This window comes from Lepidochelys olivacea (genome assembly GCF_965140295.1).
Source record: "Lepidochelys olivacea isolate rLepOli2 genome assembly, chromosome: 2".
Lineage (NCBI taxonomy): Eukaryota > Metazoa > Chordata > Testudines > Cheloniidae > Lepidochelys > Lepidochelys olivacea.
This window is the reverse complement of record NC_140412.1, coordinates 19,008,769-19,035,519: the sequence shown is the minus strand read 5'-3', so window position 1 is coordinate 19,035,519 and position 26,751 is coordinate 19,008,769.

Here is a 26,751-nt window from a genome sequence, read left to right as displayed (position 1 = left end):
TAATTATCTTTTCAAAAGTGGCAATTAGTAAGAATACCTCCCATCAATTCTGTTTAGAATTTAACATGGTTGAAGCTGAAGTATTATAGCCATGAGGCTCTGGTATCTTGACAGGCTTGAATCTGACACCAAAAATGCATGGATTTAGTGTTTAATAGTAACATTCAAAAATCTGAATTTCATAGGAAAAAACATAGTGTTAACATTTCTGAATATTTGAAAAAGCATTTTTGTAACACTGTTTGTTGTAAAAGTACTTTGCACTTGGGCAACACTTTCCTTTTCCAGATCTCAGCATACCTCAGAGACATTAATGGATTAATTTGCTAAAATAGATAAGTAGTATTAGCCATGTATTATAGATGGACTCCTCATCTCAAGAAGGTAGTATCAGAACTTCTATTTTATAGATGAGGAACATCCCAGGAAAGGTAGGTAAACACCCTTCCAAGATATTATCATCCCTATTAAAACTGGGGGAAATGGAGATATGGAGAATTTAAATTTCAAATTTTCAAAAATGAGGTCTAATTTGAGGTGTCTTCCTTTCTAGATGCCCAGTGTTACTATCCCAGGTGACTTTCTGTAGCTCTTACAGGTGCTATGAATTACATCCCCAAATCTCCTGACTCCCAGTTTGGTGCCTTTAATTGCAAATCCTTCCTTCCATCCCTCCACAGCTAGGTAGAGATTTAAAGGCTAAATTTGGGTATTTACAGACTGACACGGAAAGGATCCTGGATCACCAATAAACAGTTCCATTTGATATGAGTGCTCATTTCCTACAATGCCATATTCACGGGATACATTTTTGCCCAGTTAACTTTCCTGTACATAATGGTCTCTGGTTGCAGCAGTTACTGAAAGATGTCTTTGGAATGAAATGGCTTTGGGCTTGATCACTGGGGATTTCACTATGCTCCAATAAGCTGAAAAAATGTCCAGACACTGAAATTTCTGCTTATTTCTTTCTAATAGGATCTGTTTTCCTATCATTTGTCTTGAAGCTACAAAAACACATTTTGATGGTTTCTCATCTCAGTGAAAGACTGGCTCTCAACCCTCCATTATATTTATATGGAGGAGGATATATTTTAACTTGGACAAAGGACACACAGAGAAATCAAGTTATTCCGACAGCAATGTAGCTGCAAGATAATTGTGATGAGCACAGAAATGTTTTTTGGAGGGACAGAAATAAAACTATCCAACTTGTTCCAAGTGACTGAACTGCATGAGGAGTCCCACCCACTTTATATGAATACTGATTTCACCCTGACATTTAACCCACGATTGAACTTCTGTGCCCACCTGAAATAGATTCTGGCTGTACATTGTATTTAGGCACTTTAAGCCTATATGCAGCCTATGCTACATAATCCACAGTATCTGAGCGTCTTGAATGACACTCAGATACTATGGTGATGAGAGGCATATAAATACCAGAATAGAGTTTCATTGATAGTATGATTTCACTTAAGAGACAGACAAGCAAGTTGGCTCCATCTCCATGGGCCTTTTGCTGATGTGGAAATAGCTATTTACTGCACTCATCTATGAAAGTCTGTGATAAGGACTCATCTACATGTTTGATGAGAGGAAAATATTAGTTTGGCAAACTAACTTCTTTGCTTCCTCTGGTAACCCTTGAACATCCAGTAGCAGAGAACAGCCAGGTAGAGCATCAGTGGCATTACAATTAACAAATGGATGAATTGTAATTCCTTCCAAATATTTGAAAAAGTTTAGGAAAGTTCTCCCATCTCCCCAAAGATGGCTTGAATTATTTCCTGATTTTCTTTTTCAAATTGCAAAAATTTTTGCAAGATGACACCAGAGAAAAAGAGTAACATATTAGACATCGTTTCAGGACATTCACTTTATCTTGCCAACAATGCTGTCTGGACTTACACGAATGTAACAGACAGACAATAAAGTCTTTATTTGAATTAGGTCAGTGACCATAAGCCATTATATCTATTTAATTCTACCATAAAACACTACTGGTCTGAATGCGTAGCTCAACAGAGAGTGCTAGCATCAAGTCATCCTCAAAAAATAAATAAAATCTCCTTTCCACACACTGTTAATCGAGAAACTATTTTGTGAGGTCCCTATGTATTCCAAATATGTGTTGCCTTTTCTGGCATTCAGTTTCCAAAAGTCTACATATACTGACTGCCCAGGTGAGAAGCTAGCTGCTTGTCCAAAAGCAAGGAAAAAGCTAAATGACACACTTCTGTGTGCTACATGGAGATGGAGGAACTCATATAACTGAGCTTGTCATTCCCTATGTACTGCAAGTCCCTATCCTTTCTCTTCTTATGTGTATTAAAGTAGCAGGTAGAGGCCCCAAATGAGATCAAGGCCCCTTTGTGTGTAGTATATACACATAGTAAAAGTCTTAGACCCAAAGAGCTTACTGTCTAAACAGACAAGACAAAATACAGGTGAATTATAAATATCCTCATTTCACAGATGGACAAATATGACACAGAAAGATTCTGATTTGCCCAAAGCCACCGGGGAGTCAATGACAAAGTCAGGAATTGAACCCCAGTACTAGTCTGGTCCCTTAATCACAGGACCATCTTTATAACCTAATTATACTAATTTTCTTTTTCCCCTTCTTCCTACTCCTGCTTGTAGCTTCTTTCTGGGGCTTACAGGATGCCACTTTTCAAGGCCACTAACTATTGAGATGACTTTTAGTCTGGAGAAAGCCCATAGTTTACCAGCAATGACCTCTCCTTGACCCTCATTTCAAATGCATGTAACATTAAACATTAACCAGCCAAAGAACTAAAACCTTAAAAGCAGTCAGAGGTAAGCGAGAATCAAAGCAACAATGGCATGCAGCATGCCACTGGACAAATACACAAATACCAAAGATGCTGCTCTTGTCTGGTCTATTACAGCATTATGTTTGCACCTGAAATTCTTCAAACGGACACAACCTACTACTTTGCCTTTGCTATCCTAGAATCTTTGCAGGAGGAAAAGGCAAACAAAAAATCTTGAAAGCAGTGGATTTCACTGTGAATCTCACTGAAGACGTTCTTTAAAACACAAAGGTGAAAGGGTTTTTTTAGCTGTTGGAAATTGTAGTAACATACACTTTCTTTTGATAGTTATTCAGGCCAAAAACAAAAACAAAAAAACAACCTTGCCTGACTTTTTGTCTAGATGTTAATATCCTTGTTTCTAGCTTACTGGAGGCACCTCTTAATGCCTGCTGTCAACTCATTTGTGATAAGCTAACCATAGTTGAAAAACAGTTGAATTGATGGTTCTGTAATGCATACATTGTTAAGGATTATCTATCAGCATTAGCCTCTGGGAAGAGAGTGTCTGCAGGGCTCTAATTAAAAGAAAACATACACAGTCAAATCAAGCATTTCCTATTTGTTTTATTTAATAAAAAAGGAAAGATGTGAATAATAATTTTCCCTCTTAGCCCCCCTGGGCGGGGGGGAGCAGACAGAAAAGGGCCTTTCAAAGCCATTTAGCAGCCGTAAACTAGTCTCAGATCAATTGGCATCCCAAACCTATCTCTGAAGGCTTACTGGTATTTTCACGTGGGATCCAAAGCAGTCAGTCTTCAAGGGAAGTTATTGCATCTGGTGAAAAAAGTAAAGTTGACATTTTTTGACAAGACCCTTAAGTGTGCTCCTCCCAGGAGGGTTGTACCATAGAAAAGGCTGAGCAGGTGGCAATAATCAGCATTACATACATTCGAGCATTTTCTATCATGTGGATTACCATGGATTTCCCCCCTCCCTCCCCCCAGGGAGGCTTGTGTGAATTGGAAGTGTTTTCAGAGCACTGGGATAGCGTTTCTATCGTCAGTTCCACAGCTGTAGCTAAGTTGTTTTTAAACAAATATAAAAACAGCCCGATCCTCTCCCCAAGAAGTAAAAGGGGAAGGAGGTGTGGATTCCCCCCTTTCTCCTCTTACCCGCTATTGTGCCTGTACGACAGATTGTTTTTGTTTGCTAATGGCTACGGATATCCCATTTAGTTTTTTTAAACGTGTGCTTAAGCGTTAGTAAGCCATTGTTAATCTGTGAAGGTTGAACGTTACAACCATGTCTCAGAATCAATTAGGGAGAAAAAGTAACTAGGCAGAGCGCGGATACCCTGTTGTTGTGGGGGTGGGAAGGCAAGTTAAACACATCGGACTTGCTTCTCCTTTCACTTTAACCTGTATAAGTCCGAAGTAATTCTGCTCAAGGCAGTAGCCAAAAGCCTTACTTACATTGACTTCAGTGGGACCATTTGTGTAATTAAACCCATGTAAGACCAATGTTCTGATTTTCCTCTTTCTTAGACCAGTTTAGTGCAATTGACTTTATTTATTTGTATTGGAGTTGGGCCAACAGACGCCAATCAGCCCCATTGTGCTATGTGCTGTACATAATGCAAAGATGATCCCTACCTCAAAGAGTTTCTAATCTAAGATAGAGCATGCATTTCACTCCCTCAGTTGGAATTGTACAGCACTTTAGGATTGCAAAATATTATTTATAATAGAAATACCTCCAGCCCATGAACCATTCTCAACCTCAATATGCTCTTGAATCTTCATAAATTCCAAGGCCAAAAGGGACCATTGTGATCATCTAGTCTGACCTACTTTGTAACACAGGCCATAGAACTTCTCCAAAAATAAGCAGATTTTTTTGAAAAACATCCCAATCTTGATTTAAAAATAGTCAGTGATGGAGAATTCCCCCCATGACCCTTGGTAAGTTGTTCCAAGGCTTAATTACTCTCATTTAAAAAATGTATCCCTTATTTCCAGTCTGAATTTGATTGAAGAGCCCATTATTAAATATTTGTTCCCTATGTAGATACATAGACTGTAATCAAATTACCCCTTATCCTTGACTTTGTTATACTCAAGGAGCTCAGTCTATTTAGCTTATCAGTATAAGGCAAGTTGTATAATCATTCTTGTGGCTCTTCTTTGAACCTTCTCAAATTTATCAACTGCCTTCTTGAAATGTTAATACCAGAAGTGGACACAGTATTCCAGCAGTGGTCACACCAGTGCCAAATACAAAGGTAAAATAACCTCTCTATTCCCACTTAAGATTTCCCTGGTTATGCATGTAAGGATTGCATTAGCTCTGTTGGCCACATCGTCACACTGGAGTGCATGTTCAGCTGATTATCCGCCATGACACCCAGATCTTTTTTCAGAGTCGCATCCTTTAAGTATGGCCCATATTATTTGTTCCCAGATGTATACATTTACATTTAACCACATTAAAACTCATATTGTTTGGTTACACCCATTTATGAAGAGATCTGGTGTGCTCACCACCTTTTTTGTGAAATATCGATTTTAACAAAATTTTACTTAGAAAAAAATGGAAAAACTTGTTTTGAACACTTCAAAATGTCCTATTTAAACATTTTCTGAATGGAAAGTTCTGATTTTTCATTTTGAAACTACTTCTCATTTCCAAATTTGTTTTATATGTAGCAATACATTTTAAATGGTCAAAATTGAAGAAAAGAAAAATTCAGTTGAACTGAAGTGAATTTTTTTCAGAATTTCCTTTCATAAAATATTTTGAAATGTTAGCTCCCCCCCACCCCGATTTGAAACATTTGTTTTTACAACATTTTTCATGGGACAGAAAATCCATTTTCTGAACAGCTCTTTTATTCAGTGGACTGTAGCAATAATCTTAAGTATCTGAGCAGTGTTGTCAATTGAGACTTATTGTCCTATCTCAGTTAATAGGTTTGCCAGTGTGTGTAGAATCTGAAGGTGTCTCCAGATTTTTTTCTTTACGTTTTTCTGCAACTGAAAACTACGGGTATTTTTGGTTTTCTAGTTTTTCGTGGTTTTATTACTATTATTAAACATTGTGATATCCTGATTGTGCTTCTTGATTGAAAACATAGACTGTGATTCCTGTTTCATGCTACACATCTTGCCTTCCAAACAACAGGTCTGTCAGTTCATTCCTTGTTTTGTTTTGTTTTTTGAGACACAATTCGTCTCCTTTTTATTTTTTTTAAGACTCCATTTCTCCATGCTCAGTGACACTCTTTCTTTTCACTTAGCTTTAGCTTTTCACTTTTCATATTGCATATGTCAAAAAGCTTTTGTAAGAGGAAAACCGAAATAAAAGTACAGTGTGCTCTCCTTTAGTCTCCTCTCTGATGGGGCTCCCTCATGCTTCAGTATACTGAAGCCTTTATTTTTCAAAGCATACAAGCAATTTTTCCCCCGGAAACAGGGAGAATAAATGATTAGTTCACTGCATTCAGGTCTATTCCTGAACAGCATGTCTTAGGAAATTATATTCTTACAAGGAACAAGTAATTATCAATTTTTGTTTTAAAAGATCATGCTATTGGTGTTAACTGAATTATTCTATGGAATTGTCAAAATGATGGTTAGCGAATAATTCCCTAGCAGAGGTGGGAAGAGAGAAAGAGATTGTAATTTTCTTGGGGAGAGACTGTATCTCCTGTGTTTCATACATCTCCATGCACACAGTCAGTGACTGACGTAAAATGTTACTATAATAGAGAGAAGAGAAGCTGCTTAGAAGAAAGCCAGGGTTTAATTCTGGTCTCAGTTACAATAAAGAAAGCCCACTGAAGTCAATAGGATTGCACCATTGCAAGGACGAGAAGAATTTGAGCTTGTGTTGATGTAAAATCTGCATCTAATCCTAAATAAAGCCTGGCAAAAGAATTCTCTATTTCAATTCTCAAGGCAATATTTCTGTTAGCTAGGCTTGTTACAGATTTGAGGCCCAATACTCAAATTTGAGGTCTTGAAGTTCATCCCCTCTGAATTCACAATTGGCACAAAAATACCTATTTCAGCAGCTAAATGTTGATTCAGTAGTAATTCAAACCAGAATGAATTTTGTTCCCATAGAAATTAGTTATGAACTTGTCATATGACAAGGAGGTTCATCTTCCTACTTATAAAGTAAAATACTAGAAATTCTCTTTTGTATGATGTTTTATTGGTACAAAAGTACACAGGACAGCAGCATGTAAAATGGAAGCTGTCACCTGAAGTAGCCTGAGATTTTCACACAGCCAAGAAATCCAAGTAAAGTAAAACATTGATGCAATAATATCATTAGCATGCTGGATGTACTCTAACAAGAGACCTGTTTCTTAAAGTCATTGGCTGATTTAAATGCTTTAGCAATCAACCCTGTTACGTCATCAGATAGCTGGCTGACACTTTGAGAACCTTAACATGAACATACCAGTCTCATTAATCCATTAACCAGCTGCATGTTCACTGGCTGATCCAGTATCCCAGCTGAGCACTAGCATTATAATACTCAAACAAGTCAGTAATTGTAACAAAACATCGAAGAAATTAATAGCATGAGGAGATGTGCATAGCAGTCTTGAGGAGTTTCTATCTTTTAGGTTCAGTAGTGCTTCAGGCTAATGGCTCCATAATTAGTTAAACCAATTACTTGAAGAGACCTTCAGAAAATCTCCCTCCCCCATTTTCCCTTGCTTTGCAAGGCTCCTCATACTAGCGTAAGCAGGGGAATGGTCCCTCTATTGTGAGGAACTTTCCTGGCTTATGCACTATCCCGGTGAGATGGGATAGCGAAAGGATCTGAGTCCTCGCTCTCACTTCCTTTACCCAGAGGCCTGCCTGACCTCGAGGGCTCCCCGTCCACTCTCCTATGTGGCAGAGTCCTCGTAACCCCAACAAGGCTGAGCCCAGGATTCCTTGGCCCCCCAACTTTGTCATGGTCACGTAGGAAAGGGGCAAAGGTATCCCCACTTTGGGGTGCTCTCTCCGTTCTGGATGCTTCCCTGACCCATTGATCATTACATATAGTTCAAGCAAATACAATTTATTAAACAGCAACCAATTTTAAAAAATAAGGAAAAAATGGGAAAGATTAAAGGAAAACACGTAACCCCGCTCTGTGGCATGGGGACATCACAACCAACCGTCGCTGAAATGTAAGGGAAATTCACAGTCTGTTCCTCACATGTCCCAGGCCTCCTTCTCAGGTCCTGACTGTGCTACAGAGATGCTGTGGGTTGGACACTTGCTCTGGCAATGGTCACACACCTTCAGGTGCTAGGTGGCAGGACCCTTCTTCACAGCATCGGCCCCCCTGTTGGGGTTATGATCCCTCTCCAAGTCTGGCCTGCAAGACCTCTTGGCTGGGGGGCGTCTCCTTGCGCTGGTCCCGCTGCCCAGGGTGCCCCCTCGCTCTCTCCAGCTGCTCACCGCACCTGGTTCCAGACTGCCCCAGCACTGCTGCTGCTCTGCCTCCAGGTCCCTGGGCTGTTTTTCTGGCCCCTCTGGCTCTGGTTGCTGCAGCTCTGCTCCCAGCACAGGTCTGCTCTGCAGGCTGCTTCTGTGACTCTGCTCCCAGCAATGACCTTTTCCCTGGGCTGCTTCTCTGGTTCTCTCTGGCTGGCAAGGCTCTTCTCCCCAGCTCAGCTCAGGCCCCTGCTATCTCCTTAGCTTGGCCCCACTCTGTTCCAGGCAATTCCAGCTCACACAGAAGACAAGACTCCCCCAGCCTCCTGACTCCCTCATTAGCCTGCCCACCCTGTCAATCAGCCTGACCTGGAACGTTGGCCACTCCCCATTGCCCTGGGGACTGTCTGTCTCAGGGTCCTGATTTCCCATCCACCCTTCCCCTTTCTTTTGGTACTGAGAGCTCTCCAACCCAAAACCCCTTACTAAAACTCAGTAGGGGGCCAACAGTCCCCTTGCACTAGGGGTTGTCTATGCATGTTTTCAACAGAAGTCCTTCAACAGTAGATAAGCAGGGTCAAACTCTATTTCCACTGGTACATAAAGTTCCTGTTTCTAGCAGATGGGTTATAAGGCATCAGACCTTAGTGGGAGAAGGGTTGGGGGCAATTTCACATTTGGAGAGAGCACAAAGAAGAAATTTGTCTGGCAGGTTGGGTTTGGTTTTGGCTTTTTAAAACTCTTTTTGAAGCCGCTCAGAGACTTAGAATGTCAGAAGTGGCCCCTCTTAAGAGAGATTTATGGACAGAATTCAGGTGAAGCTGTCAAAGGTTACTCAAATGCAGATTCCAAAATGTATCCTATGATGTCACAATTCATATGTACTGTAGTGCATCTATATATCAATATAAACAGGTACACACACACACACACACATATATAATGTATGTGCATATACATATACATCATGCATACCGACCCATCCTTTGGGTGGATGTGACTGACTTATGCTCCAGCCACACACTCACTTGCCTTTCAACAATTGCCTAAAATCTGATAAATAAAACCAGGAATCTCAGGCAACCTTAATTTTTCCACAGTGAAGGCTTCAGTTGCAATATGGCAGTGTCTTAGAAGAAACTTCCTATCGCTTTTGTGAGGTCACCCAAAGGTCATCAATGAGAGAGTCAAATTTCCATTTTTCTCAGTGATTATTGTTCAATATTGAATTAATGCACCAAAAGTTCAAGATTGTAAATCTAAAAGGCATCTGAAGAGTTGAAATCAGAGAAGAAAGACTGATGACCTTTTAGTGACATCTGATAGAAAGATCAGAGGTCAGATTTTGTGACCTGAGGGGCTGTAGAGAAATGATGGCATATTGAATGAGTGAACAAATTTCATGACTGCAGCTTTAGAGGGCATTTGAACGGTTGAATTGAAATAAAATGGACTGGTTTGAAAATGACCTCTTATAAATGATTTCTTAGGTCAAATTTGGGATCCCCAACCCCTTTCTCCTGTTCTGAATGGCCCATAATGAATATTTGTACCAGATTTCAAGATTCTAGTTCAATGGGAACATGGATGCTAATTGTGTTAATCAGTACCATGGTTACGAGTGTCTGTATTAGATTAGATATGTGTGTTTATGTATATAGCTCTTATCCATACTGATCTGAATTGCTCTTGTTTGGAAATCAAACTTGAAATATGACACAATCAGAGGGGTTTTTATGGTGGTTTTGTGCTGGGCTTTTTAGAATAAATAACAAAATTATTGGGTTTTGTCTCAGGAAAAGCCACAAGTGATACCATTCTAACAATCTGAAGAAAAAACGGTGCTGTTTCAGATCTAAATGTACTAAATACTATATATGTTTATAAAGTGAGGTTAATTAATCACAGAACAACTTACCTCAGCATGTGGTGGATTCACTGTCACTTAGCCTTTAAATCAAGACTGGATGTCTTTCTAAAAGAAACACTCTAACTCAACAAGAAGTTATGGGCTTGATGCAGGAATCACTTTGTGAAATTCAATGGCCTGGGTTATGCAGGAGGTCAGACTGGATCATGATGGTCCCTTCTGGCTTAAAAACTAGGGGGGGAGGGTGTATATGTATGTTGATTGATTTGATTTTTTTATTTCAGTTCAAATACAGAAGAGATCCCTAAAATCAAAGCTCAATAATAATTTAATTAATAATAATCCATACAGGGCTTACCACCAAGCAGCATAACAAAACTGAGAATAAACTGCTTTAATTACCAGTGATTCAAAGCAGCAAAACACTCTTCTCAGTCACACCTCCACCACACCCATGCCATCAGCCTTTCTTACATGCTTACAACCTATCTTTTCAAACATGATTCCCAAAAATTAAGCTCCCTGTAAAATGACTTGATTTTTTCTAAATTTTCTAACAGCTCCCAGCATAGTCAGTGAGAATTACTGGATGCTCATCAGTCTTGAAAAAGAGCCCTCTTATCTTAGATTTAAGAGTCTAACTTTAGGCACCTAGCCAACAGCAGGTCTCCGCAATGGTCCACAGATTTAGGCCATTCTGGACTACTGGGGAATGGGAACAAGTTCCAGCAACTAGAAGTCTTGATGGAGAACACTCCAGTTGAGTACACACTGGTAGCTGCTCACTCTCTTCTATACAGAGGGGCACATCCCTGACCACAGCTGTGGAAATATCATATAGATATATCACATTTGCTGGAAACCAGTTTACAGTGCCTTAAACTGAGGTCCCGTCATAAGGCAACCCCTGCCCGAGGCACCATTCTGTGGCAGTGTGCAGTGTGACAGGTATACCTGCCTCAGCTTCTTTTCTTCAGAGACCCAAAACATATTCCATTTATCACCCCCGCTGTCTATAGTCCTTAAAAACTCATATCCTCTTGTCAATTGACATAGTACATACTATGCTTCAGCTTCTTTTCCTACACCAGGACTCTTCGGGCCTCATCTGTCCTTTTCCCAGGACAGCTACCCCAGCCATTCTCACTGGAGTGCAATCCCACTCATCCCCGGGGGAACTCCAACAGCCTCTCTTCTGTGAGTTCATCCTCCCCAGCAGAGGATCCCTCACTCACCTTGGCCCTCATCCCTTTCCAACCCTCTGGGTCTAACTCTCCATTGCTCCCCTGCCTTCAGCCCTCTCTGGCCCTCAGCTCTCCACCTTAGAAATCAGCAGATAACTCCCTCTGCTGTTCTCCTGCCTTCAGCCTTCCCCCAGGAACCATCTACATCATTTTTTGGGACCACTTGCAGTCCCCTGGTCTCTAACAGCTTTCATGTGCCAATCTCTCACTTCCAGGCAACCCTCATCTGCCACTTTTCCTGACTGACTCTCACTGCCTGTCCTTGGGCATCCCCCCATTTATATATCCCAGGAGTCCTTGCTTAAAACCAATTAGGAGGCAGCTGACTAGTCAAAGGTGCATTGGCACCTCTTTCCTCTTAAAGGGCCAGTGCCACTCTGTGAAAGGTCCCTTATTGACATTGGCAAAACATCACTATTTTTTTTTCTTAGCAAGATGGCTGGTCCCAGGAGAAAGGTCGATATAGTTGTAATTTAAACATGTGTTTTCTAAATACATTTTATAATTCTTCATGAGATTTGCTTTATTTTATTTTATTTTTATTTTAGAACTTGCATGCTGTTGCCCTGAGCCAAATGGGTGGCCCCATTTCCTTCTATGCACAGTGTGAGTAGGGGGGAAGCCTTTGTATTGTTGTGCGATTTGCTTTAGCAGCTGGCATAAGATGCAATATTAGGCAGGTTTAAAACATTTTAAGAAGAGATTAGTTAGATGGTGTGTTGGCCCTTTTACTCCAGCTGGGCACATGAGCAGGTTGGTAATTAGGTCTGCCTCACTCCCAGGAGATTAATTCTCCACCGAACAGATTATTACAGTCCAGCTCCTGTATCCATGGGCAGACTCAGTCAGTAGGCTGATTTCAGTTAGAGAAGTTAAACTCTATTGCCTTATCCTATGTACAAGGAGAGGTAGGAGACACATAACAAACAGGATTACTGAGTTAATCTTACTGTCACAGACATCAGAAAGATTCGTAATCCATTATTATCTCTGAAAGGAGTAACTGAGGAGATACGTTTTATTTCATGGTGTCATAAATATAAAGGGAAGGGTAACCACCTTTCTGTATACAGAACTATAAAATCCCTCCTGGCCAAAGGCAAAACCCTTTTATCTGTAAAGGGTTAAGAAGCTAAAATAACCTCACTGGCACCTGACCAAAATGACCAATGAGGAGACAAGATACTTTCAAAGCACGGGGGGGAGGTATGGGGGGGGGGGGGAACGGGACAGGACACACAAAGGCTCTGTCTGTCTATGTGATGCTTTTGCCGGGAACAGATCAGGAATGCTCTTCAGAACTCCTGTAAAAAGTTAGTAAGCAATCTAGCTAGAAATGCGTTAGATTTCCTTTTGTTAAATGGCTGGTAAAATAGGTTGTGCTGAATGGAATGTATATTCCTGTTTTTGTGTCTTTTTGTAATTTAAGGTTTTGCAAGGGATTCTCTATGTTTTGAATCTGATTACCCTGTAAGGTATTTACCATCCTGATTTTACAGAGGTGATTCTTTTACCTTTTCTATAATTAACATTCTTCTTTTAAGAACCTGATTGCTTTTTCATTGTTCTGAAGATCCAAAGGTTTGGGTCTGTGTTCACCTATGCAAATTGGTGAGGATTTTTATCAAGCCTTCCCCAGGAAAGGGGGTCTAGGGCTTGGGGGGATATTTTGGGGAGAAGATGTCTCCAAGTGGGCTCTTTCCCTGTTCTTTGTTTAACACGCTTGGTGGTGGCAGCATAGAGTTCAAGGACAAGGCAAAGTTTGTACCTTGAGGAAGTGTTTAACCTAAACTGGTAAGAACAAGCTTAGGGGGTCTTTCATGCAGGTCCCCACATCTGTACCCTAGAGTTCAGAGTGGGGAAGGAACCTTGACACATGGTAATAAATTGAATTCTTGTTAAAGGTGACTTGCAAAGGGGAAAAAAAAAAAGTGTGTGTGTGTGTGAGAGAAAGAGAGAGAGAGAGAGAGAGAGAGAGTCTAGAAGTTTTTACATTAGAAATTCATGTCTTGTCTACCCTTGAAGACTCTATGGTGATTCGGAGGACTAGTGAAATTATGACACTGTGATAGTTGAGTGACACTGTGAAAGCTGAGCCACTGACAGGGAAAAGTCATCTTAGTCAGGCTGCTTAAGCCTTTGTTTCTGGTAAGCGCTGTTTAATTCTATGAACTAATGAATGTTTGTAAAAGCCTACAATGTGTGAGGTGTCCCATTCATCTTAATGGGCTGTTAACTCTAAAACCCACTGCTGTGTGGAAGGGACCCTACCAGCACCAGCCAAGCAGAGGACACTCTAGGAGAGGGTCTTTGCTGCTCGCACTCCCATCAAGATTTTGCTGGAGGTTGGCAGAGGTCACCACATAGAAAAGTCTTCTGCTCCGGTGGGTGGAGGCTCAGAACTTTTTCTGGTATGGACCCCAGCCCATCTGCAGAGAGGTAACAGTGGTCCAGGGAATTGGTAGGTTGTACCCTGCCCAAATTGGAGTGTAGTGGGCACCTACCCACCCAGCAGGTGTGTTTGCATGAGTGGCCCATATCAATAGCATCCCAAATTTAGACAGAACATAGAGATGCTTCCATTGAAGGGTGTGCCTAGGGCCCCAAATTGCTTGGATCCAGCCTTGGCCATCCACTGTATTAGAGATTTATGACTTCTGCCGTTTCCACTCTGTGAACAGCCATAAAGCTTATCATGATAGTGTCACTTGGGGGTTCACCACTCTGTGTCAGCAACTTTTGTCAGGCCTGAAATACTCACTACACCTAACACAGTACAATGATATATACCCAAAAGGTTTCATGTAATATATCATTGGAAAACTAATAACTCACTAACCATTACTATTCTTGTGTGATGTATTCATGGTAAACCCCCAAAGGACTTTATAGAAATGTGCTGCAAATGTCTCCATGGACCATTCCCGCCTACAGTGCTGTGTGATGTCTTGGGAACACTAAACATTCACAAGCCACTTCCAGAACATGGGTTCAGATCCTCAGCTGGTGTAAATCAGCATAAGCTTCAATATCAGTGAAGTCCATTCACTTTGATGGCGCTATGTAGATTTACATCAGGTGAGGATCTGTCCCATAGTCTATAAAATGTGTCTGTCCCTAACATCAGCAACTTCTTTCCTATTGGAGTCCAACTGATGTGGTTAAAAATGCACTTGGAATTTAATATGTCTGATTGTGGTGGCCTATTCAGAGCATAAGAAAAAATGCACTCACAGGAATTTACAGGGTTCATGTGTCCGATATAGGATGCAGGGACTAACTTAAAGCAGGCTAGGGGTTAAAGATTTCTAATGTCATTTGTTTCAATTTTCTGTGCAGTCATGGAGGAATCAAATGTTTGCTTTTCAATGGCCGCAGAGCATGTGGACAGAGATGTGCAGGTGGAGATGTCATGCCAATTCCGAGAGCTATCACACATCTGTGTGCCGAGTGTGTCTCTCTAATCACAGTGTTTATGTCTGCTTCTGGGCCCTCTTACTGTGCAGCAGTTTATTTGTAGACAGGGTGTCACGCCCAGATAATACTACTTTGCACTTACCTCTTCAACGTGATGTACAAGCAGTAATTAATTAAGCCTCACAACATCCTTGTGAATGAGGGAAATATGTACTGTACTATTTATTATCTTCAATGTGTAGATGAAGAAATCGACACAGAGAAGTTCAGTGACTTGCCTCAAACCCAAACTTCAAGTTAGTGGCATTGCTTGGGTTAGAATTTGTGGATTCCAGTTTTTACCCCTATCCTCAGATGACAGGTGTCTGTGACTGCAACAGACACATGGTCTCTGAACAAGAATAACACGCCTCTCCACCCCCAAAAGTATTATTCCTGAAATGGAACTTCAAGGGAATAAAGGCAATTTGGAAAGATGCACCTTAGGTTAAATTGTCCCTATTTGATGTGCTGTGATGTTGGTACACAACCGCCATGATGAAATGGGGAAACCGACTCAGTGAGCTCTCTCTCCCCTTCCTCGGTTACCAGCAAAGCCCCGAGCTAGATCCTATATACTAGCTCAAGACCTGGCGCATCCCCGAAGAGCAGGGGGGCAGTTGAGAATAGGACAGAGGGGGTACAAGCAGAGAAGAAGAGTGGATTGAGGGCCTCCCACCCCACCTGAGACATGACATCAGCATTGAGTAAGAGGCCTGCTGGCCTCATCGCTGGTGTATAGGCATTGACAGATAATGGCTTCTCTCTCACACACACAAATGAACTCACTGATAACACAGCTGGAGGAGACAAATGCTTTCCATTTTTGCTGGGAAGCTGAGAAGAACAGCAAATGGGTGACCCATTCCCACCCCCGTCTCCCTCCCTAGAGAACTGTAAGGAGCAGGAGACTTGTGGGCTGAGGGCTGTTTCTCCCCTTCCTTCCCCCTGAATTCACTGGTAATAGGTCACTGAGATACACTTTCTTTCCCTGCCAGAGAGCTGAGAAATTGAATAAATGGGAAGTCCACCCCCTCCCCCTTCCCAGAGGATCAAAAGGAGCAGCAGTTGTGTGGGTCAGGGGTCATTTCTCTTCACCCTCCCCTTTATTGCCTCTGTGGAGGTTGCGGTGGTTGGAAACCATGGCAGCAGGGGTAGTGACACACCTGAAAGGAATTGAGATGGAGGGATGCAGAGAAAAAAACACCTTCCCTCTCTGGCGAGCAAAGGTGGTGCTGGTGGTGACAGTGTAATTGAAAGGGGCACAGGAAACCTTCCCATGGTTTAAGGCTGGATCAGTGTAGCCTGGAGGCAGCTAGAATACAGAGGAGTACAGAAGGTGGCTTTGGAGTTAGTAGGTCTATCCCAGAATTTTTGGTGGTGGTTGGGAACTCTGGATGCAAAACACAAAGAAAGGGGAAAGAGGGTAAAAGGAAAGAGCCACATGCAAAGCAAGTAAGGAGTCAGAGCCCAAATGTCTATGCGGCAATTTTATAGCCCTGCAGCGTGAGCCCAAGTCAGCTGACAGAAGCCAACTGCAGGGTAGACATACCCCAAGTCAGAAGAAGACTCAGCAGTTCTGGGGAGGGCTAGTAAAACAGTGGCACAGATTATTTCCAGTTTCCCTGTGGTGCTGGAAACCCATTTCAGCAAGTTTGAAAAAAAATGTTAAATGAGAACCTGACCACAGTGGATCATTAAATAAATGAATTAATAGAAGCCACTACAGATATGGACTGTGGAACACAATGAGGAGGACATGCAGGATTGGGAGGAGAGACTTGTGGCCCTGGAATCTCAAATCAAACCACTGACATTAAAAATGGAAGACCTGGAAAGTAGAGGCCACAGGAAAAATATTAGGATTTCTGTGCTACTGGAGGGAACTGAAGGCAAATATCCCATATGATACATTGGAACACGGAGCCCCAGTGCTTTGGGGATCCAACAATCAAATCAAATCCAATATATATTGATGCTGATACCAGACATTCCATCAGGAAGCAAACTTTCAGAAAGCAAAATGGCCTAAAAGAGCTTAGAAAATATTTGAAAGCAATGTTCACATAACACCGCTGGGAGGGGTTTTCTGCTTGTCCTGGCTAGTTATGGATGTCCCTTGCTTTGTTTGTGCTTGATTTGAAAAACGTACACCAAAATTGGGGAGTGATTCAGATCTAGACTTTAAGTTATCCAACCTTAGGGAATGTAAGATGAAAGGTTCTGTTTCTCGCCCCTCTGAAGATGTGAACCCAGCTTTGTTCTGGCTGCTGCCAGATGGTTCCAGAAAGAATATTGTCATTTTGGTGTGGTTTTGGCTCTTACTAAAGCTGGGCAGAGAATGGAAATTCCATTTTGTAGAGGATTTCAAGATTTGCTTTCATTCTGGAAAAATCCCTGAAAAATCTCAAAATTCTTTGAGAAAGAAAATTCTGAAAAAAATTCATTTCAGATCAATCCAAATGTTTTGCTTTCAAAATAGAAAGTTTCCTCTTGATTTTGAGTTCTTCGTTGTGTCGTATGTAATACATAATTAAAAAAATCAAAACAAGATATCCTTTAGAAATTAAAAACTGAAACATTTACTGCTGAAAATGTTGGAAATTCCCCCCCTCCGTTTTTCTCCAAAGTGAAATTTCTGCAAAATCATCAGTTTTGCAAAGTGTTTTGATTTCACTGGAACTGTATTTCATGCCAGAAAATTGTTCCATTGAAGTTTTTCCAACCAGCTCTAATTCTCACTTTGTCCAAATGATTTGCTTTGCTTCCGGTAGAGCTGGCACAGCAATGATGATAATCCTCTTTAAAAGTGACTCTCAAATGTTTTTCAGAAGGAAAGCTGTGATGAGTTCTTCTAGCTCTTACTTATGGATCCATAATATTTGTCTGTTGGTTTTATCTAGATGGCCATTGGGCACTTATAAAAATGTTTGACAATCCCCCAAATTCTAGCCCAAATGATTATTCATTTGTAATTTATAATATTATTACTAATATTGATTTGTAGCATAATAGTACTTAGGAGCCTTGTTGTGCTAGGTGCGGTACAAACCCCAAACTAAAAGATAGTCCGACCCCAAAGAGCATATTATGTCAACTGACTGTGAATAATGAAGGGCAAACTGTGAATAGTCTACGAGTCTGATCCAAAGACCTTTAGAACTCAATAGATGTCTTTCACCAGCAATTCACAGGCTGACATTTGTTTGCATAAATAATTTCACTATTTTATGAATAATGAATGCATTCCCCGAAATCAGGGATCAGGTCATAAATCATTCACAAACAGAAAAAAAAGGCTTAATTAAAAAAAAAATTAGCCACATCTAGCTTCCAACTGACTGAAGCAAGTTCTTCTCAACCTTGATTCCAGAAAATTGGTGAGTAAAGGGTAAGAAGTTCTCTTGCACATTTTTGCTAGCACATCTAGTTTGGTTTCAGTGAAGATTCAGGTCGGTTCTAATTTTTTCCAAACCAATTCACTCAACCCTGATGTCAAATCAAGTGAGAAAGCTGCAGAATTCACACACATATTAAAATGAATATTTGATACTCTTGCTGATACTGTAAATTCTCCAATGCCTAGTTTTTGAACACAATAAGAATTAAGTTATCGGACAAGCCAAGAGTCTACAAGTTCCATAATTCCCGCTGTTCAAGTGCAAAGAGAAATTTTTTTTGACAGTATATCAAATCTCTAAGAATGAAAACACTCACTTCAGTTTTCTAAATAAAAACTACTGTAAGAACAGTTGTTTAAGGGGGTACTTACTCACTGTTGTCTGATAGCTAAAAGGATCTGATCCCTGATATGTATATGAGGTATCACCCCAAAATAGATCAGCATTTTACCTCTGTGTAGGGCCAGCAGCAGCTTCTGTGCCCAAGGGTTACTGTGCTAGGATAGTGCTGCCTTTTAAAAAGGATACATCTTAGAACAGATACTTACAACATGACTGTACCCAAACAGCCCACAAAACAGGGACCAAACATGGAAGATTTTAGCCCTGCATGGCAATTATTTGCATTCTCTTGTTGAGAACAATGTATCATGCACATGACTGTCTTCAGTATGTCTAAGGCACCTATCACCTTATCATCTCAGGCCTCAGTTAAATCGCAATAGGAGTTCTCCTTTCTCTGCCTTCCCACGGGTACTGGGAGTGGCTTGCAGGATGTGATCCTTTGTTCTTTTTGTCTGAAGGAAAGCAGGTCTTGCATGTCAATCTGAACACAGCTAGGATTGGGCTCAGCCTAAGGAAATGACAAGCCTGCAATCCTCCTACTGAGAACACCCAAAAGACTAAACGCTCAGATGACTAAACTTGGATTGTGAGCTCTCTGGGCACAGAGACCAGGCCTAGTGTGATCTCATTTGGGGTATGTCTACCCCCTAAATGAAGGACTGATGGTAGCATGGGTAGACATACCTGTGTTAGCTTTAATCCAGATAGCACGGGTAATAATAGCAATGAAGACGCAGTGACACAGACCCTGAAACAGGCCAACAACCTAAGTTCATCCCTGGGGTTTCTGGCACTCTTGTACTGGGACAAGTACAAAAACAGGAACCCCTACTTGCTGCCTTCTGCTTACCAGTAGGAGGGACGTGGTGAACTGCAGGTAGTAGGGCCTTGTGGGACGGGGTTGGGTGAGAGGAGGGACTTGGGCAGGGGCAGGCGGTGAGAGTCTGGCCAAAGGGGCAAAGCAGGGACAGGAAGAAGCGGAACGCAGATGGGCCCACCACAGTCCAGGTGTTAGCGCTCTGAAAGGCAGCAGGTTGGTGGCCCACCACCTATGAACACATAAATAAAGTGTCCAGGTAGTGATTATTGCTGAGCAGCTTCAGAATTATTAAATATTGTTTCTTTATATACATATATATGTGTCAGATTTCAGAGTAGCAGCCATGTTAGTCTGTATTCGCAAAAAGAAAAGGAGTACTTGTGGCACCTTAGAGACTAACCAATTTATTTGAGCATAAGCTTTCGTGAGCTACAGCTCACTTCATCGGATGCATTCAGTGGAAAATACAGTGGGGAGATTTATATACATAGAGAACATGAAACAATGGCTGTTACCATACATACACACTGTAAGGAGAGTGATCACTTAAGATGAGCTATTACCAGCAGGAGAGCGGGGGCGGGGGGAGGAGAAAACCTTTTGTAGTGATAATCAAGGTGGGCCATTTCCAGCAGTTGATAAGAACGTCTGAGGAACAGTGTGTGTGGGGGGGAGGGAATAAACATGGGGAAATAGTTTTACTTTGTGTAATGACCCATCCACTCCCAGTCTCTATTCAAGCCTAAGTTAATTGTATCCAGCTTGCAAATCAACTCCAATTCAGCAGTCTCTCGTCGGAGCCTGCCCTTGAAGCCTTTTTGCCGAAGAACAGCAACTTCCAGGTCTGCAATCGAGTGAGCAGAGAGACCGAAGTGATCTCCAACCAGTTTTCGAATGCTATAATTCTTGACGTCTGATTTGCATCCATTCACTCTTTTACGTAGAGACTGTCCAGCCCGACCAATGCACACGGCAGAGGGGCACCGCCGGCACACGATGGCATATATCATATTGGTAGATGCGCAGATGAACGAGCCTCTGATAGTGTGGCTGATGTGATTAGGCCCTATGATGGTGTCCCCCAAATAGATATGTGGACACAGTTGGCAACAGGTTCTGCCGCAACGACAGGCCCCTGGACTAGTGGTTCCGTTGTGCGGTGTGTGGTTACTGGTGAGTAATTGCCTCAGGTTGGGGGGCTGCCTGCAAGCAAGGACTGGCCTGTCTCCCAAGACCTGTGAGAGTGATGGGTCGCCACCCAGGACAGGCCGCAGATGCCCGACGATGTGCCAGAGAGGTTCCAGCCAGGGGCTGAAGGTGATGGCCAGCGGCGCCCTGCCATTTTCCCCGTTGGGCTCGTCCTGCAGCAGGCAACCCCCAGGCACTCCTTTGGCTCTGCCAACCTGCTTCTCCACTTCAGCAGGTGGGCACTGCAGCTGCAAGAATGCTCGACAGAGATCCTGTAGATGTCTGTCTCCGTCCGAGGGCCCAGAGCAAACGCAGTTGCATCACAGAGCCCGGCTGCAGACAATGGATCGGGTGGTGTGGTCTGGGTGAAAGCTGGAGGCATGTAGGTAGGAACAGTGGTCAGTAGGCCTCCGGCACAGGGCAGTGTTCATGCGACCATCGCCTATCAGCACCATAGTGTCCAGGAAGTGGATTTGCCGCTTGGACCGGTCCAGGCTGAGGCCGATGGCAGGATGTGTGTGTGTGTGTGTGTGTTTTTCTAGCACAATGGGGCCCCAGCCTTACTGACCTCTATGACACACACACACTTTTATATATTTTCTAATCAGCCATAGAGGTCAGCAAGGCTGGGGCCCCATTGTGCTAGAAAAACATGGTAAATGACACTGCCTGTCCCAAAGAGTTTACAATTAGAGGTGCAAAATTTCCATTCTGCAGCAAACACCAAAATTCCACACATACCCATCCCCCCAAAAAGAATTTGGAATCAGAAAAGAAAAGCCAAAATTTAGACATTTCCAGCAGAACAAAAATTCTGAGAAATTTCAGTTTGGGGCCATTGAACATTTCATTTTGATAAAGTAGAATTGTTACAATATAATGTAATTAATATAACCAATACAAAATATGACATTTAATATAATATAAATGTAAAAAAATGGATTGAAATGATGCAGTCAAAATGGAACGTTTTTACCTTATCAGAATGAAATGTTTTGACAACATTGAAACAAGAAAGCTACTATAATTTGTTTAGACTTTTTCCTGTCAAAAATTTGTCAGACTTGACATGCTCCCATGAAACATTTTGATCTAGACAAAACTGTATTTTCTGTCAGAAAACTGTTCCATCAAAACTTTTTTGACCAGCTCTATTTACAAACTGAAAATGAGAAATAACAGGTACATAAATCAAACAGTCTGGGGTTAGGAATAGAGAGGAGAGGGGTAACAAAAAATAAAAGATGGCTACAATTAGCCCAGCTAGAGTGGTTATCACAATGTTGCTCCATTGAGGTAATGCCTCTTTGTACAACCTACCCCAACTACATACAGTCCCACCCATCTTGAACACTCCTTACCCATAGCTAAAGATCTTGCCTTCAAAGTGAGTACTCCTTTTCATGCAGCTCTAGCCCCAGCTGTGTTAGCACAGTGCCTAGCACAACAGGGTCCTGCTCCAGTACTTGGGGCTCCTAGGCAATAAGGTAATACAAATAATGGATAATAATAACTGTGACTGATGAGGGTAAATGTAACTAATGTCCGTCCTTGAAAGATGGTAGAAAATATTGTTGGCTAGTCAATTAAAATAAAGAAAGTCATAGAATCATAGAAGTGTAGGACTGGAAGGGAGCTCAGTAGTCCAATCCCCTGCACTCAAGGCAGGACTAAGTAATAACTAGACCATTCCTGGCAGGTGTTTTTTCTAACCTCTTCTTAAAAACCTTCAATGATGGAGATTCCACAACTTCCCTTGGCAATTTATTCCAGTGCTTAACTTCCCTGACAGCTAGAAAGTTATTCCTAATGTCCAACCTAAACTGCTTTTGCTGCAATTTAAGATAATTTCTTATTGTCCTAATCTCAGAGGTTAAGGGAAACAATTTTTCACCTTCCTCCTTGTAGCCACCTTTTATGTACTTGAAAACTGGTACGTCCTCCCTCAATCTTCTCTTCTCCAGACTAAACAAACCCAGTTTTTTCAATCTTTCCCAATAGGGCATGTTTTCTAGACCTTAGATCATTTTTGTCCCTCTCCTCTGGACTTTCCCTAATTTCACCACTTCTTTCCTGAAATGTGGCACCCAGAACTGGACACAATACTCCATCTGAGGCCTTATCAGCGCGGAGTAGAGCAGAAGAATTACTTCTTGTGTGTTGCTTACAACACTCCTGCTAATATATCCCGGAATGATGTTTCCTTTTTTTTTTCTTTGTTTGCAACAGTGTTCCACTGTTGACTCATATTTAGCTTATGATTCACTATAACCCCCAGATTCCTTTCTGCAGAGTCCTTGCTAGGCAGTCGTTTCCCATTTTGTGTATGTGCAAATGATTGTTCCTTCCTAAGTGGAGTACTTTGCATTGAATTTCATCCTATTTACTTATGACCATTTCTCCAGTTTGTCCAGATCATTTTGAATTTTAATCCTATCCTCCAAAGCACTTGTAACTCCTCCCAACGTGCTATCATCTGCAAACTTTACAAGTGTACTCTCTATGCCATTATCTAAATCATTGATGAAGATATTGAACAGCACTGATCCATGCAGGATCCCTCTCAATATGCCCTTCCAGCTTGACTGTGAACCCCTGATGAATGATTTTCCAACCAGTTATGCACCCACCTTATAGTAGCTCCATCTAGATATATTTCCCTAGTTTGTTTCTGAGAAGGTCTTGTGAGGCAGTATCAAAAGCCTTACTAAAGCAAGATATACCACATCTACTGCTTCTCCCCTATCCACAAGGGTTGTTACCCAGTCAAAGGAAAATATTAGGTTGGTTTGACACAATTTGTTCTTGACAAATCCATGTTGACTGTTACTTACCTTATTAACTTCTAAGTTTGCAAATTGATCAATTAATTATTTGCTCCATTACCTTCCTGGGGACTGAAGTTAAGATGACTATTCTGTAATGCCCTGGGTTGTCCTTATTACCCTTTTATAGATTGGCACTATATTTGCCCTTTTCCAGTCCTCTGGAATCTTTCCCATCTTCCATGACTTTTTGAAGATAATCACAGATATCTCCTCTGTCATCTCCTTGAGTATGCTGGGATGTATTTCATCAGGCCATGGTGTCTTGAAGACTTCTAACTTTTCTAAAAAGAAAAGGAGTACTTCTGGCATCTTAGAGACTAACAAATTTATTTGAGCATAAGCTTTCGTGAGCTACAGTTGCATCCGATGAAGTGAGCTGTAGCTCACAAAAGCTTATGCTCTAATAAATTTGTTAGTCTCTAAGGTGCCACAAGTCCTCCTTTTCTTTTTACAGATACAAACTAACACGGCTGCTACTGTGAAACCTAACTTTTCTAAGTAATTTTTAACTTGTTCTTTCTCTATTTTAGCCTCAGATGCTACCTCACTTTCACTGGCATTCGCTATGTTAGACATTGGATTGCTAGTAATGTTTTTGGTGAAAACTTAAACAAAAAAGTCATTTAGTCATGTAATTAGAGAAGGGTTGCCCATTCTTGTGATTGTATTGTGAGTCTCGTGATATTTGTTGTATTTTTTTAAAGCCTCATCTCCTAAAGTCATGTGAATACATGAGAATCTCTGCTTTAATTTCTTTTTTTCTTACTTTCTTAAGATTCTAGCCTTCATGATTATTGAGAAAACCTTGGAATTGTGACCCATGTTCACCCCCTAATGGTTCAAAAACCAGAAGGTAAATAAAGCAACCCTCCTCCCCCTTTTTAAAAAACTCATGATTTTGAAGTCAATCTTGATTTCTGAATACTTGGAACTGGCGATACTGCTGGAGTGTTGTGTGTGTCAAACCTTAGTAGTTTTCTCTAGTTTCCAGGGATAGTGGTGGTTGCTTGGTATTTGTATTCATTGGGGCCTAAAGTTGGATTTGTGTCTGTGTTCAGAGTCCTGCTTGGATTCCAGATGAACTCCTTAAGGTCTTATACAGAAGCATAAAAGACTCTACCCTTCTCTGTGTAAAATCATTTTTACTTGAATGTTCTGAAAACTATACCAGTTACCCATATTCAAGCACATTCCTTTTTCTGATCAGTTCTTCTCCATCTTAGTAGTGTAAATCTAGGCACTTACTTGAAAAGTATTGACTTAGAGCCAAACTTTGGTGTCTGCACCAAGCCTGAATAAACAGATTTGGCTCAGGGAGGTTCTACAGAAGTCTGGGAAGGACTGAAGCCACCCACTCACCCACTGCACACTGGGGAGTACCCTCAGGGCTGAAATACCCTACATGGCTGTTGCTCACCCAACCCATCACAAATTGATAGGGACACTGGATGTAGAGCTGGTTGGGAGTTTTTGAACAAATAGCTTTTTGTTGAAAAATGCCAACTCGTTGAAAGTGAAGCTGTTCACGACAAAGGGTTGGGATCAACAGATTTCCCAACTCATAAAAAATGTTGGCGGTTTGGGGGTGGGGAGAAGATTCAAAATTCTGTGAATGTTTTGTTTTGACATTTTCAAAATGAAAAGTTCTGTCTTTCCAGTTCAAAGTGAGCTAGTAAGACTGAAAAAAGGTTAGAGAGAGAAGGTCAAAAATGCAATATTTTTGAGATTTTGCAGTTTTGTCCGCATCTGAGTTGTGAAAAAATTTCAATTTCTTGAAAGTCTTTGGAGACTCGGAACACTATTTCCCACCCAGCTCTATGTGGGATGTGCTGACTACCCTCCAACCTGTGCTCAACACACAGATCTTTCCAGTCATGGAAAGCCGAGAGCTCCACAGAAAGCAGACGCTTTAGAATCCATTTACTGGCTCCTTCCATCCTGCCCCTCGCACTGTGTATCTGTGTTGTTCCCACTGTAATCAGGCAGTATGTGCCTGCTTGTACATTACGGGGCAAAATCCTGCCACTCTAAAACTTTATTTGATTATTTCAAGCACATAAGAATGTTATAGTTGATGGAGCAAGAAGCTAACCCCACCCTCTCATCCGAATGCTGCAAAACTACATTCAGTGTCTCTGTAATGGAGAACTTGCTTTCCTTAAGGGAAGAAGCATGAAGATGATTTACTGATTTAGGAACTGGGTGGAGTAGACCACAAAGAAATAAACTGAAAACATATGGAGTGAATAATTTGCAAAATAAGAAAAAATATGCCTCAATATCTCTGTAGATAGATCTGGATATATAAATATATAATATAGTTTACTAGTGAAACAAAGCACAGATGATTTGGCTACATTTAGGCCAAACCAAACATTCACATTAAACATTGCACTTGGCCACATTTCAAAACAGGCAGCAGGAGCAGCAGCCACAGAGAGAGAGAGAGAGACTGCTTGCCAAAATTGCATCAGACACACATTAGTGAAGGAGGAAATGAGTTTACTTGAGCCAGCTGTGACATGAAAGGGGCTGGTCTTGCAATGAATTGTGGGAAAGGGTTCCCCCTTCGGTAAAGTTTGCAAAGTTCAGCCAAACTTTTACAAAGAGTCCAAACTCCAAAAACAAGATGATTTTTTGTTTATAATTGTGTCTACTATGAGAAGAGTAGCATTATCAATCCGCTAAATGCATGAGGGTAGTTAAGGGAAAGGGGGATGCAAAGTTTTGTATTGGTAGAAAAGGATTGAAACCTCATTTGAATAATCAACATCCTTATACAAGGTGTTTCTGTAACAAGCACTGCTCATTGCTAGAGTGACTGTAGGTAGGTTTTCATTATGAGTGGCCTTCTTGTTGGATTGAATTTGGATGTAAGAGCTATGCTTTGGAAGAACTAGGAAAGGGAACAATTTTCTCAAACTGCGGCCAGTGTAATAGAAATATAGATAAAACTTGGGGGATGGTGGTGGGGGGCAGGGGACAGCAAATGAAATCCTGACCTCACTGAAATCGGTAGCAAAACTCCCATAAGTGTCAGTGTGGCCAGAATATCAACCAATTTGTATGAATCTCTCAGTTTAATATTCTCTCTGACCCACCTCTCACCCTGCCTCCTCCCATAGTCATGCTCCTGAGCCGACTGAAGACTTTCATAGCTGCCTCAGCGATCCCACAATGCCCTGCTGTGGGAAACCGCTGACTCAGCCAGCCCTCACATCAGGTAAGAGAGGTACGGAGCTGCTTTGATTGCAGCGTTTGTCAGACAGCACCACACCGCGGCTCCTGCATGATCCACATGCACACAGAGAAAGTAAAAACCAGTGCTCTCTGCCAGGTGGCTTTTAGATCTTTGATGCCCATTAAATGGTC